The sequence below is a fragment of the Vulpes vulpes genome, chromosome 5 (genome assembly GCF_048418805.1).
Source record: "Vulpes vulpes isolate BD-2025 chromosome 5, VulVul3, whole genome shotgun sequence".
NCBI classification, from domain to species: Eukaryota; Metazoa; Chordata; class Mammalia; order Carnivora; family Canidae; genus Vulpes; species Vulpes vulpes.
This window is the reverse complement of record NC_132784.1, coordinates 98587988-98602127: the sequence shown is the minus strand read 5'-3', so window position 1 is coordinate 98602127 and position 14140 is coordinate 98587988. Positions and strand designations below refer to the sequence as shown.

The following is a 14140-nucleotide window of genomic DNA, read 5'->3' as shown; positions in this document are numbered from 1 at the left end:
CTGAGAGTGCCCACCCTATGGTCCAGGAATCCCAGTTCTAGATGTATTTCCAACAGAAATGTATTTACATATTTAGCAAAAGGTATATGGTAAAATGTTTATATCACCACTGCATGTACTGGGCTTTTAAAGGAAAATAAACAAATGCCCATCAATAGTGTAATAGATCAATAAACTATAGTTATTTACCATAGAATATAATAGAGTGATGACAATGATCAAAGATCACATAACCAAAGGAGAAAATAATGAAAGATTCCATTTTTATAAGCACTAAGCAGGTTATATTAGTCTGTTGTTATGACAGGATAGTATAATCAAGCTTAAAGGTGGTGAATGCTGAAAAAGAGCACAAACAGCCGTGAGCATGTGCTAAACTGTCTGTTTTCTTGATTTGGATACTGTTTCCTACTTGGGCTATGGCTCAGGCTATGGCCTTGTCTAAAGCTAATATTCTGTTTTCTTTCATGATATATCTGTCAATGCTCTCATTTTTTTCTAAATAGTGTAGCTGTGCATTATGAAATGTTTCTTCCTTATTATATTTTAGGACATGATTTAGTCTCATTAGTTCTCACAACAGGGAGTCAACAGAAAGTGCTATTCAATAATAATGCAACTGAGATTCAGTGAGATTACATCCCCAAAACATGAGTTAGTAGCACGAATAACAACAACAACAACAACAAAAAGACCTCTTGGTTCCAAATATTAGTCTTGATTTTCCAGTATCTGATGAATTAAAAAAGTGTGTCCACTCATTACAAGCATCCGTGACCCTCACCACCACTTTGATTTCAATCTAACAGCAACTTATATTTCAGAAGCAAATCCCTATTTTAATTTCTAGTATAGAAATGAAAAAGTAGATCAATTTACTTACTGGTGTGGAATAAAATCAAAACTACCTATTATATAAAAACTATTAGAAGATGTATCTTTGAATCTCATGAGTGAAAATTATTCCTGACATTCCTTTTGATTTGATATACTGACATTATAAACCTATTGCTGCCAGTGTGTCCTCACATTTTTTGTGTTCAAAACTGCTTTTCCCAAATAATAGAAAAAACATGTTTTGCTTTTCAAGATTAAATAATTCTTACAATTAGAATTATTTAATATTATTAATTCTTATCAAAATAAGGAGGATCTGAGGATTAGAAAACATATGACTAAAGTAGGTCATTTCTGAAAAATTAATTGAATTCATGCTAGTCCTTATAAAGGGAGATTTAAAAAGATGTGCATACAATACTGAGATCAGATTATACTTGAAGAGCATTTTTACAGGCAGATAAAAACCCTAAAATAACGTTGAACATACTTATTGATATTTTGACATTGCAATTCATATGTTGAGATTTCTGAATATTTGGAAAACATTACTGTCAATAATATTTGAGTAATGTTTTATTATCATGAAAAAGCATGACCAAAACTTTTGTATGAAAGGCTATAAATTTTTATTTTAATATTCCTTGACCTGTGTACTGTGTAAAATAGTCAGGAGATTAACATTAGGCTGGTTTTATTATTATCTGTACACATATCAAATCCATGACTAAGCTACGTACACTGTGGTAGTCAGTGCTGCAAGTACTTCGGTCTGTATATATGACATACCACACTTGATACCCACAATAGGTAATTGATAGACACTTGGTGAATAAATGATAGGTAAATGCATAGCTTTCTGAATGAATAAACACAAATATATATACAGTAGAACGCTTCTTGATAAAAAGACTCATGTCAAATGAACTGGGCCTATACAACTTTGAAAAAGATTTTGAAAATCTTGCATGATATCACAAGAAATTTTGTCCTTCTTATGCTGCTACCATTATCCTGAAAGCCAGAGACCACAAAATTGGACACTCCCACCATTACATCATAAACCAAAATAATTTTCAGCTAGATTAAATATTCAAAGGTGAAAAATTAGACCATGCAGAATATAATATAGATAAATAATTACCTGATTTAGAACAGGGAGAGCAAAAAATATGATAATGAATAACAAGTAGTTCCACAGAAATAGATTGATTACCTTAATTATATTTAAGTGAAAGGAACCCCACACTTCTCCACACTGTCAAATTTTATAAATGAATTTGGGAAATATGACTCGGAACATATATTACACAGTAAGGTTTACTATCCTTATGAGCTACTATTACATGTGAAAAACTTGTGATTAACATGATAGGCAAGGGATATACACACATGATGAAAATTATATAAATAATAGAATCAAATTTTTCTAAAACAAAAAAAGCAACATATCTATGCACACATTTCTGTCAGTACTTCTGTCTCAGGTGCCTCTATTAAGCATATGTGTTAAATCATAACTTTAACTTATATTTCTTCTTTACTATTTAAAATTTTTTGATGTTTTGTAATGCAATGAAAGAAAGTAATTCATTTTTACCATAAATGTTTGATTAACTATAGTGGCAAAGCATTTGAAAAGTGTTAGAACAAGATAGCTGTAAGGAAAAGGATTAGTAGAAAGGTCTGGAGCACAGATGTCATCTTCTGAGAAAGCCCTCAACGTGCCCTTACAGGGACAAATCTAGGATAAATATTAGGCTCCCTTATCTCAGGCAAGTTTTTACAACAAAGGTGATGTTTGGGAACTGTGAAAAAAATCCTAGATATTGTATTGGTTTATGTCCCTCCAAAGGGCCACAGTACTAAACAACGTAAGTAACATTCACAAGCAGGACTAGGTGTGTGATTAGGACAAAATGTCTAAAAAGGCTACTTCTCGGGGTGATAATGAAAGAAAAAGGGGGTGTTGATAATGAAAAAAGATTCAAGAAAAACTGCATAGGAAAATGATAGGTATCTTTATGTTTTTTTGTTGTTTCTGTTTTTGTTTTTGTTCTTTTTTAAGATTTATTTATTTTGAGAGAAACCAAGAAAGAATGAGAGAGAGAATAGGAGTACGGGCAGAGAAAGAGGGAGAGAGAATCTTAAGTAGACTCTGGGCTGAGCATGGAGCCCAATGCAGGGCTCAATCCCACCATCCTGAGATCATGACCAGAGCTGACATAAAGAGTTGGACTCTTGGGGTGCCTGGCTCAGTCAGTTACAATGAAAAAAAATAAGTCAGAATGTGTGCATGCTTTTTCTCTCTCCCTTGCTCTCTCTCTCAAATAAATAAATAAATGGGACACCTGGGTGGCTCAGAGGTTGAGCGTCTGCCTTTGGCTCAGATTGTGATCCCAGGGTCCCATGATCAAGTCCCAATTTGGGCTTCCTACGTGGAGCTTGCTTCTCCTTCTGCCTATATCTCTGCCTCTCTGTTACAAATAGATGATAGATAGATAGATAGATAGATAGATAGATAGATAGATAGATGATAGAATCTTAAAAAAAAGCTTGGGTGCTTAACTGTTTGTATCACCCAGGTGTCTTTGAAAAAAAAAAGTTTAATAAAAATCTAATCGTAATCCATCATCTTACTACTTTGAAAAATTTTACTTGTTCTGCTTTGAACACCACATTTTACATCACTAAAATTGAATACATTTTTTGTAAGGATTTTATTTATTTATTTATTCATGAGAGATACACACAGAGAGAGAAGCAGAGGAGGCAGAAGGAGAAGCAGGCATCTCTCAGGGAGCCCAATATGGGACTCGATCCTAGACCCTGGGATCAGGCCCTGATCCAAAGGCAGATACTCAACCGCTGAGCTACCCAGGTGTCCCAAATACATTTTAAAATAATAAAAATCCTTACAAAATTTTAAAAATCAAGGTAGTAATGAAAAGTTAGGATTAATTTTACAGTATATATGAACAGTAATAATCTTTACACAAAAATATAGGTATATATATATGTCTGCAAAATTAGAAGAACAGTTCTCAATTAGATGAAATTCAAAAAATCTAGTGCATTAAATTACATAACATTAAATGACTTAATCTTATTGGAGTATGAATGGTAAAAACTGCTCTTACAACAAATCAAGTTGGTACTTGAATGTATTACCATTCTTAACATTTGGAAATTATAAACTTTACTCAGTGTAAAGCAACATATAAATCAACAGTCAGTATAAAGAAACAAACATAGAGTAAAATAAAAGAATTCCCATCAGCTTTTTTAATATGAGAAAAGGGACCTATTGCCTTAGCATATCACAAAGAATTACATTTCCGGAGGGGAAAACTAGTCTATTTACTTGTGTATTTCAGGGTAACATTGTCAAAAGAAAACAAACCGAGGCTTGACAATTTTGTGATTTCTCTATGAGCCTAGAAAATCCATTTAAAAAGATTGTTAGCATCTGTAATATTGAAAATATTCTCTAAAAGAAGATTTTAGCCACAGATACGATTATATAGATCTAGTAACTGAAGGCCAGTGGTTATTGTGCATTCTGCAGACATACCTGTTAGATATCTTTATTGTAAAACAGGAAAATCCAATCTCTGCCATCATTTAGTAGAAACAAGTTATAGCAAAGCAAAATTTTAAAAAGCAAAGCAAATAGCTCAAAATTGTAGGAAACATCATAGTACCTATATCTGAGCACCAGAAATTTGTGACAGGTCATAAATCCAACATATAAAAAGTAACATGAGTTGGAAAAGAAAAAACAAACAATTGATATTCCAGTTGTAAGTATTAGGAAGAAAATAATGTGAAAAATGCATCTATATTTTTCTTTGCTGCACTATCACACACATAATCATTTCCATTTCCTTATCCTTTAATATTCTTTGGAATAATTTTTAAGAATCAGATTAAGCATGTAGACCATGGTAATGTCTTTACAAAAATCAGTGTTTAGTGCTTCTTAAACTAATATAGTCATCAATAAATATTAAATACTACAGTGTAGGCAATAGTAGAAACCATAAAATATGATTTCATATAAGAGATTAACATCCAAGTGGATTTACTTACTTTAAAATAAAACACTTTGGTTATGATGGTGACCTGGGCATAATTTCCTGAGATTATTTTTCTTTTCTACTCAGCATGTGCATGGTTCCTTCACCAACTAAAATAAGATGGGCTACTAAGTAACAATGTAGAAGAAACTAAGGACATTTGAAGCCACAAATTTTGTATTAGAGAGATCTCACAGAGAAATTAAGTGTTTTAATGATTTAAGGGAGAAACCAGAAAGAAAAAAAAAAAAGGGAATTTTCTCACTGGAGGAAGAGAGAAAAAAGACCACTCACTCTACTGCTACCTGATATGCATAAGTCACTCTAGTGTACTCTAGCTAAAAGAGAAAGGTCCCCCTGCTCATTAATAGCATGGCATCTTTTAGGCCACAAATACCTCCTGATAAAATGGTAATCCCAACAAATTCCCCTACAGAATGAGTTGAGGCAATTCTGACTGGTAGGCAAAGAATTCTTTAATCCTTGTCCACCACTTATTAGAAATTAAGAACAGGGGCCCCTAGGTGGCTCTTTCGGTTAAGTGTATGACTTCAGCTCAGGTCATCATCTCAGAGCCCTGGGATCAGGCCCTGCCTTGAGCCCCATGGTAGGTTGGGCTCTGTGCTCAGCAGGGAATCTGCTTATCCTTCTTTCTCTCCATCGCCCCAACTCATGAGCGCACTCTCTCTCTGTCAGATAAATAAAATACTTTTATTTTTTTTTTAAATTTTTTTAAATTTATTTATGATAGTCACACAGTGAGAGAGAGAGAGAGGCAGAGACACAGGCAGAGGGAGAAGCAGGCTCCATGCACCGGGAGCCCGACGTGGGATTCGATCCCGGGTCTCCAGGATCGCGCCCTGGGCCAAAGGCAGGCGCCAAACCGCTGCGCCACCCAGGGATCCCTAAAATACTTTTTAAAAAGAAATTAAGGACAACAAAATACTGAGGAAAAAATCTCATCATAAAAATCTAAATTTGTACTCTGTTTACTGTATTGCCATGGAAATACATTATTTTTCTATATTGTCTAGCTCTTGCCAGTTAACAATTCTAGAGTCATTATAATAGAATGATCTACATAAGGACAAAGTAAAGCAACAAACAAGGGGTGTATTACATGAGTGTCCTAAGAATGATTAAACACATTAAATAAATAAAATAACCTAAGTAGGATACACAGCTGAATTAGTAGGGCAGGTTTTTCATATTGAAATAAAACAAGTGGAAAAGAAAAGAAATTAAAATGACAGCTTCCAAGAAAATAAAACATAAACAATATTTTTCTTGAATAAAAATAAATGCTAAGCTCAATGAAGGAATGTAAAATTAGTAGTTTCTGCTGAGGATAAGATTAGTCTTCTGATAAATGGTATTGGAAAAACTGGACAACTACTTGCAAAAGAGTACATCTGGACCAATTTCTTACACTAAACACAATGAACACAAAACAGATTAAAGGCTTAAATGGTAAGACTTGCAACCATAGACTCCCAAAAGAAAACTCTTGGACATCAAACTTAGCAATATTTTTCTGGAACTGTCCTCCCAGGCAGGGGAAACAAAAACCAAAACAAACACTTGGGACTACATCAAACTAAAAAGCTTTTGCACAGTGAAAGAAACCAACAAAACACAAAGGCAACCTACCACATAGGAGAAGATATTTGGGGGATCCCTTGGTGGCTCAGCGGTTGGGCGCCTGCCTTCAGCCCAGGGCGTTATCCTGGAGACCCGGGATCGAGTCCCGCATCGGGCTCCTTGCACGGAGCCTGCTTCTCCCTCTGGTTCTCTCTCTCCCTGTGTCTCTCATGAATAAATAAATAAAATCTTAAAAAAAAAAAGGGAGAAGATATTTGTAAATGATATATCCAATAAGAGGTTCATATCTAAAATACATAAATAATTCATAAAACTCAACACCCAAGAAAATAGTAAAAATAAATTCAGGAGGACCTGAACAGACATGAGGTGGCCAACAGAGACTAGAAAGGATGCCCAACATCACTAATCATCATGGAAATGCAAATCAAAATCGCAATGAGTTATGACCTTATACCTGTCAGAACGGCTAGTGTCAAAAAGACGATGAGTGTTGGGAGGATATGGAGAGAACAGAACTCTTGTGCACTATTTGTGGGAATGTAAATTGATGTAGATACTACAGAAAACAGTATGGAGGTTCCTAAAAAATTATAAATGGAAATACCATACAATTCAGTAATTCTACTTCTAGGTTTTTACTCAAAGAAAACAAAAACACTAATTCAGAAAGATATTCACACTTATGTTTATTGCAGCATTATTTATAAAAAGCCATATTTAATGAATCAAGAAAATACAGTATATATATACATATCTGTATATGTATATATGTGTATATATACGCATATGTATACACACCATAAAAAAGAATGAAATTTTGCCATTTGTGACCACATGGATGGATCTAGACAGCATTATGCTAAGTGAAATAAGTCAGACAGAGAAAGACAAATACCATATGATCTCACTTATATGTGGAATCTAAAAAACAAAACAAACAACAGAAAGAGACACATAAATATAGGAAACAAGCTACTGATTGCCAGGGTGGTAGGTGTAGCAGCAGTGGAGGATGGGTGAAATAAGGGGATTAAGAGTTAAAAATTTCCATCTGTAAAACAAATAGGTCATGGGAATGAAAATTACAGCATGGGGAATATAATCAATAATATTGTAGTAACTTTGTATGATGACAGACAGTAACTATACTTACTGTGATGAGCATTTCATAATGTATGTAATTTTCAAATCACTATATTATACTCCTGAAACTAATATAATATTGTATGTCCACTATACTCCAATTAAAAAAAGAAAAAAAATTAGTATTCTGAGACATGAAAGATACTGCTCAAAACATAGAGCAAAAACATAAAGTGAATTAAGTTATAAGAATAAAAATATGTATTTTAGAATAATAGAGATTCTGAAAAATAAAGAAAAGATGATTTTAGTAAAATTATTTACAAATAATTAAAATAAAATTTTCCTATATTTTAATTCACCTTCTAATTAAAAGTGTTATTTAGAAACAATTAATTCTCCCCATTCAGTTATCCATGCCATTTGTGACAGAACTTTGAAGAACCTCTTATTAAGTGCTGTCATCTATTTTTCCAGTTTTACACTGGGTTGGACTTCTGATTTTCTCTGGCTAGTGAGACAGTAGCAAGTACTATATAAGAAGAGACTTCAAAAGTCCCTCTTCCAGGTCATGTTAAAATTCTGCCATCAAGTGAATAACTTCAAACTACAACCTTTTAGAAGTGACAGAGAATAGCCGCCACGGTGGGACCCCTGCAGATTAAACGTGTTCTCCAGTGAACTTGGATCTGTAGCAACTATATGAGTAAGTCCCTCCAGACCAGCAGAACCACTCAACTGTGCCCAAACAAAATTCCTGCTCTATAAGTAAATGATTGCTCTTTTAAGTGACAAAATTTTAGAGTAGTTTGTTTGGCAGCAGTCTTATGATGAATTTCTTCCTCATTTGTCATATAACATGTACTTCCTCTGTATCCTCAAATATAATAGTGTAGATATTTTATGTTTTGTCTCTGATAAAGTGTAAAATTCTCTATCTAAATTCTTATTCATTAAAATCCACCTTATTTGTTCCCCACTGGTTCTCACTACAGCACTGTGGTCCACATAGGTCTCATCGTTTCTTTTTTAATGTAATTTTGTTCTTTCATCTTGGTTGTAAGCCCACGTTCCTTGGATTTTTATCTGTGAATACTTTGACGACTAGATTGAAAAGTCATTCCTCCAAAGAGAATTTGTGTTTGCTTCTTCCAGTTAATACTTCTGGAAAAGAAAACTTGAATGAAGTCTGAAATTTGAAGATGCTAAGAACAGCCTTATGAATTGTCTAGGGACATATATTGTTTTTGTTTCTTCTACTAAAATGGAAGTTAAGAGAGCCACTTCTATTGCAAAATATAGGCATTTCTTATGCACAATTACACTGAGAATCTTATATATGTGTGGAAATCATTTTTTAAATTTATTTTATTTTATTTTATTTTATTTTATTTTATTTTATTTATTTATTTATTTTTTGTGGGCATCTACTACGGAATCCCTACCACGTGCAGGCTGGGGCTTTATTTTCTGTCCTCTATAATTCATATAGTCATCAAAACAGAATTTTATTGCTGGTAATTAGAGATAGGGTCTTTGGAGGTAATCAGATCAGGAGGTCAGAGCCCTCATGAATTAGATTAGAGCCCAAGAATGAAGAGACACTAAAAATCTCTTCTTTCTCTCTCTCTCTGTCATGCGAAGGTAGAGTGAGAATACGGGGGTCTACCAGCCAGGAAGCAGGTCCTTACTGGATCTGCTGGCACCTTAATCTTGGACTTTCCAGGCTCTAAAACCGTGAGAAATAAAGGCTTACTTGTATAAGGCATCTAATCTACAGTATTTTTGTTACAGCAGCCTGAGCTGCTTAAGGATACCAAGTTGGTAAAGACTGTCTTGATGCTTGACTACTTACCATAGTTCCTGTTTTTGCATTGTTTTCAGCCTCTGAAAATTCTTTCATGACAATACAAAACTGAATTTTAAGGTTCTTATAGAAAGGCTGTTCATCGGTTATTTCTATCATACTGCCACTAATGGCTAACTCATTCACTTTGTTTGGCTATCTAATATATGATAGAAATGACTAATTTTCTTCCATTATCTTGCCTTCTCATGTACAGATATGTACATCGTGTTTTGTCTTAAATCAAATTATTAGCATATTTAATTATTTTAGATTATATATATGTTTGGTCAATCAATGTATAAATGTCCTAGACAATAGTCACAAAATGTTCACCTGTCCTAAACTCTCAGGCCATTGACTTGCAATGATGCTTGAAAAGCCAACATTCTAATCAATCATTTCATTTAATAACTTTTATGTGAGATTCTTCCTAAATATAAGAGAAGGGCAATGAACAGGGAGAAACTGAAGACACACATTAATTTGTTTAACTATTTTGCCTAGGGCTGGCCCTACATATAACAGTGTATATTTTTCATTAAATAGAATAATAAAAAATCAAATGCAATTAACTGAACTAATATGAAGGGACAAGATAAATGCTATATCCTAATAGAATTCCAATGCTAACAACTTCAAGCCATAGCTGTCTTATTTGTGGACTAGAGCAAATAACATTAAGCTAAAGAACCAACTAATGGATGATTAATGTTCCTTATTAAATTAGATGAAGGAAAATAACAATGTTAGTTGTTAGCAAGTCACCAGAGTGGAGGGAAAAAAAAAGTTTGACAAGGATAATTTTTCTGAAGTTTTATTTTATAAAGATGGTGAATATAATTACCCAGAGAAATAGAATTTTGTTCTATTATTGACTATAAATTTTCTTTCTAATTTTATACGAACATATAGTTTATGATTTATGGTGGCTTTCACAAATGGACAGGGGCCTACATCTAGATTATATACTTGTATGTACACAGTACACATTATATTTAGGAATCTTTTTCATGATCTCATAAAAAAGCCTTTATAGGCAACTCTGATTAAAGGTAGATTTGTAGAACAGTCTCGCCTAAAGGATTGCTTATTTTTCTTTATTTAACATTATCTTTTGTAGTATTTTGATATCATTCTCTTCTTTCTGACAGTAAAAGGCTAGACATGGAAAATCAAATTTTGTTTACTATTATAAATGATAACCTATTTTGTGCATAATTATATGCTCAAATAGAGAATCAAGAGAGTGTCCCAGAAAAAGATTAAATTTTTTTGGTGCTGAAATAGTCTCCAGGTTTATCGTACAGCAGACCTTATAATTTTATTAAATAAAATAAAAGACTATGTGGGAAAGTACTTGAATGTTAGTGACCTCCTCTGCTTTCTTCTTCCCCACTAACCCTACTAATCATCATCTTTGGGTTATGAAGAAATGGTACATGGGAAAAGGTGATTACTTCTCTATTTAACATGAACGATTACTGACTAAAAAGTTTATCTCTTAAGTTTAATTTTAAGTGAATTCTCTTTAAGAGCACTTAAAATAAATAAACACACATACACACAGACACATACACAGTTTTCAAAACTTTATGTATTCCATTCCAAATGTTCTTAATTTCTCTGTGCAAAGGCCAATTTCTGATGTTAAAAAAATATATATTTTGGGGCAGCCCAGGTGGCTCAGCAGTTCAGTGCTGCCTTCAGCCCAGGGTGTGATCCTGGAGACCTGGGATGGAGTCCCATGTCGGGTTCCCTGCATGGAACCTGTTTCTCTCTCTGCCTGTGTCTGTTCCTCTCTCTCTCTCTCTGTGTCTCTCATGAATAAATAAATAAAATAGTAAAAAAAAATTTTTAAATTATTTTGCCATCAAAACTTTAACATATCTTGTAGAACAGGTGAGCTGACAATGAATCTCCTAGTTTATTTGAGAAAAATCTGTACTTCTCTACTTTTGAAGGATATTTTCTTTGGATATTAATTTCTAGGTGAGTGAAGAGACATTTTCCCAGACATACAGATTGCCAATAGACACAAGAAAAATTTCTCAACATCACTCATCATCAGGGAATTGCAAATCAAAACCACAATGAGATATCACCTTAAACTGTCAGAATGGCTAAAATGAAAATGACAAGAAATAACAATTGTTGTTGAGGATGTGGAGAAAAGGAAACCTTTGTGCACCATTAGTGGGAATGTTAACTGGTATAGCCATTGTGGAAAACAGTATGGAGGTTCCTCAAAAAATTAAAAATAGAAATACCATATTAACTAATAATTCTACTACTGGGTATTTAACCAAAGGGGAAAAACATAAATTTGAAAATATATATGCACCCATACATTTATTGCAGTATTATTTATAATAGCCAAGATATGAAGCAACCTAAGTGTCCATCAATAGATATATGGATAAAAAATATGTGGTGTATATATACAATGAAACACAGCTTGGCCATAAAAAAAGAATGAGATTGTATCACTTCAGACAATATGGAAAAACTTTGAGGGAATTATTCTAAGTGACATAAGTCATACTGAGAAAGACAAATACCACATGGTTTTACTCACATGTGAAATTTTAAAAAAAAAGGAAAAAAGAAGAATAAACTTGAAGTAGAATCAGACCTATAAATACAGAAAAGCTGTTTATGGTTGCAAGAGGGAGAGAAGGTAGGGGATGGTCAAAATGGGTGAAGGAGAGTGGGAGATATATACTCTCAGTTATAGATTGAATAAGTCACAGGAATAAAAGGCACAGCATAAGGAGTAGTCAATGACACTGTCATAGTGATGTATGGTGATAAATTTTAGCTATACATGTGGTGAGCATAACAATTTATAAACTTACTGAATCACTATGTTTTACATTTGAAACCTAAAGTAACATTGTCAAATATACCCCAAATAAATAAACAAAATAAAAACAAAAAAAATAAATTTCTAGGTTGAGAGGTTTCTTTTTTTCTTCAGCAATCCAGTATTTTCTTACTGATAGCTTTCTTTCTCGTTATTTATTTATTTATTTATTTATTTATTTATTTATTTATTTTCAGAAAGTGATAGCTTGAGTGGGGGAAGGGCAGAGAGAGAGGGAGAGAGAGAATCTCAGGCAGATTTCAATGATGAGCATGGAGTCTGCTGGGAGCTTGATCCCACAACCTTGAGATCATGACCAGAACCAAAACCAAATGTCAGACACTCAACTGACTGAGTCACCCAGGTGCCTGCTTACATGTTTTCTGACAAGAAATTGGTCATATTCTTATTTGTGCTAATTTGTCAATAAGATGTCTTCACTCTTAATTCCAGATAGCTTGAAAATTTTTTTGTCTTTAATCTCTGCAGGTTTGATATAATATAACAAAGTGTGATTAGTTGTTGATGTTGATCCTGTTATTTTGTGATTTTTTTTTCCTTGGTGTTCTATGATTCCCAGATCTTTTCTGGTGGAACTAATTTTAGTCAACTTCCATTTTTTTCTTAATATTTCTTATGCTTCATTTTCTTTTTCTCTCTGGGATTCCAATTGCACATGTTATAGCAATGTACTTTGTCCCACCACTCTTGGATTATTTGTTTTTTTTAAGATTTTATTTATTTATTTGAGAAAGCAAGAAAGAGAGAGAAAATGAGGGGGGCAGTTAGAGGGAGAAGCAGACTCCCCACTGATCAGGGAGCCTGACATGGGACCCATTCCCAGAACCCTGGGATCATGACCTGTGCAGGAGACAGTGCTTAACCAAATGAGCCACTCGGGACCCCAAATTATTTGTTCTTAGTTTTATTCCTTTTCTCTCTTTGCATTTCACTTTGTGTAATTTCTGTTGACCTGCCTTAAGAATTTATGATTTCTTTAGCTTTATCAAATCTATTGATGAGGCTGTTGAAAGTATTCTTTATTTCTTATATCACTTTTATATTTAGCATTTCCATTTATTTCTTCTTAGGTTTCCATCTCTGCTAAAATTGTCTATTTGAACTTGTATGTTGCCTACTTTTATAATTAGCCTTTAACATATTAAAGATAGTTATTCCAAATTGTCAGTCTGATAACTCCAATAACTGTCATGTCTTGTTACAATTGCTTCATCTTTTCAGACTGTGGGATTTTTTCCCTTGAATTTTAGCATGTCTTGTAATTATTTGTTGAAAGCCAAACATCTTGTATAGAACACTGCATACTAAGGAAATAAGGTTTTAGAAAGTCTGAGATAAAAGATGAAGAATAAAGTATGTTGTAAACATCTGAGTATATTCTATGGTTACTAACTATATAAAAAGTAGTGACAATGTACTTTTTAGTTTTAAAGTGATAAACACATAACTCACTAAAATTATATAATATTAAAGTAAGGTGATCTAAGAGATTGGTATTTGAGGGAGGACATGAAGACAATGATTAATTTTGGTCACAATGTTTTAAATAATCATGTTACCATATCTTTTGTAATCTCTAGGAGAGAAACAATATAAAAATTCCAGACTGGTAAATGAAAAGTAGAAAAAGAAAATGTTCTTCTGATCTCGAAAAGAGGCAATAAACCATAATAGAAAAATGGAATACATGAGACAAATTGAAAGCCAGAAATAAATTGATGGATATGACTACCAGATATCTACCTACCTTTAATGTAGGTGGTTTGAAATTCCAGTTAAAAAACAAAGATAACAAAGTTTATA

The 14140-nt window shown here is 33.2% G+C and overlaps 1 long non-coding RNA gene across 1 annotated transcript in view; it reads right to left on the bottom strand.

The window, feature by feature from the left end:
- Positions 1 to 6746, bottom strand: part of LOC140598935 (uncharacterized) — a 116439-nt gene extending 109693 nt beyond the window's left edge. The window contains exon 1 of the long non-coding RNA XR_012001458.1: positions 6567 to 6746. This is a non-coding gene — a long non-coding RNA (uncharacterized lncRNA). The remainder of the gene's footprint in view (positions 1 to 6566) is intronic.
- Positions 6747 to 14140: the final 7394 nt, after the last annotated feature.